Raw genomic sequence first — 1,476 nt, 5'->3', positions numbered from 1 at the left:
CAACTCCTGGGCTTAAGTGATTCTCTTGCCTCAGCCTCCCAAGTAGCTGGGACTACAGGCGCCCACCACAGCTGGCTTTTTTTTTTTTTTTTTTTTTGTTGCAGCCATCATTGTTGTTTGGCAGGCCTAGGCTGGATTTGAACCTGCCACCTCAGGTGTATGTGGCTGGTGCCTTAGCCACTTGAGCCACCTACACTATTTGATACATTTTCTCTAGAAGGTTAAGGACCTCACTTTATTTCTCAGCAGCATATCGATTTTTTTTAGTGTAAATAACAGCTTTTTAGATTATGTGGTAAACTTCATGTTTTTATTATTTTCTTATTTGTGCTACTTAAAGCATATCTCTTTTTCTTTAGGTTTAGTATTGATTTATTTGTTTTTTTTTGTTTTTTTTTTTTTTGAGACAAATTCTCTTAGTCAACCAGGTTGGAGTGCCTTGGCATGATCATAGCTTACTGCAGTCTTGAACTCCTGGGCTCAAGCAGTACCTTAGCTTCTCTAGTAGCTGGAACTACAAATTTGCACCTCTACAGGCAGGTGATTTTTTTTTTTCTAATTTTTTTTTTTTTTTTGAGACAGAGTCTCACTTTGTCTCCCTTGGTAGAGTACAGTGGCATCATAGCTCACAGCAGCCTCATGCTCTCAGGCTTAAGCCATTCTCTTGCCTCAGCTTCCCAAGTAGCTGGGACTATAGGCATCCACCAAAATGCCTGGCTATTTTTTGTTGCAGTTGTCATTGTTGTTTAGCTGGCCTGGGCTGGATTCAAACCTGCCAGTGGTATGTGACCGGCACCACAACCTTAATATAAGTACAGTACTAGTAAAACATCTAACCAACAGACCTCAAACCTACCAGTGGTATGTGGCTGGCGCTATAACCACTGTGCTGTGGGCATCGAGCCAGGCAGATAATTTTTTTAAAAATGTTGTAGAGATGGGGTTTTGCTATGTTTCTGTTGCTGTTCTTAAACTCCTGATCTCAAGCAGTCCTCATGCCTCAGCCTCCCAAAGTGCTGGTGTTGCAGATGTGAGCCACCGTGCCCAGCATAGTTTTAGTTGTTTTTGTTTTATGAGACAGGATCTTCCTATCACCCAGGCTAGAGTATAGTGGCATCATCACAGCTCCCTGCCACCTCAGACTCCTGGGATCAAGTGATCCTCCTCACCTTAGCCTCTGAAATAGGTGTGACTAGAGGTGCATTACAGCACCCACCTGATCTTTCTATTTTTCATAGATACGAGATCAGTTTTTAATCTCACAGTGTTGGTGTGTTTTGTTTAGCCTAGACCGTAAGACAGTACTGTTTCTCAGGTAGTATTATGACCTTGCTAGCTTCAAGGTGGTTATTATCATTCCCTTTTGAAAAAATCCATTTGCTTTTAGTGTCTGTGTACCTGTACATTATTATTACATAGATTCTTCATCATTTTATCATCGTCATAAGCTAACATAAGCTGGATGATGGGCTTTCC

General features: G+C 41.4%; 1 protein-coding gene across 1 annotated transcript in view; it reads left to right on the top strand.

Annotated features, from left to right (window-relative positions):
- The window catches only part of NUP107 (nucleoporin 107), a 58,634-nt gene that overhangs the window by 9,101 nt on the left and 48,057 nt on the right, over positions 1-1,476 (top strand). The gene's annotated exons all lie outside the window — the stretch shown is intronic.

The sequence above is a fragment of the Otolemur garnettii genome, unplaced genomic scaffold (assembly GCF_000181295.1).
Source record: "Otolemur garnettii isolate 467f Iridium unplaced genomic scaffold, OtoGar3 scaffold00125, whole genome shotgun sequence".
In the NCBI taxonomy this organism is placed as follows: domain Eukaryota; kingdom Metazoa; phylum Chordata; class Mammalia; order Primates; family Galagidae; genus Otolemur; species Otolemur garnettii.
This window is presented reverse-complemented; position numbering and strand designations above follow the sequence as displayed.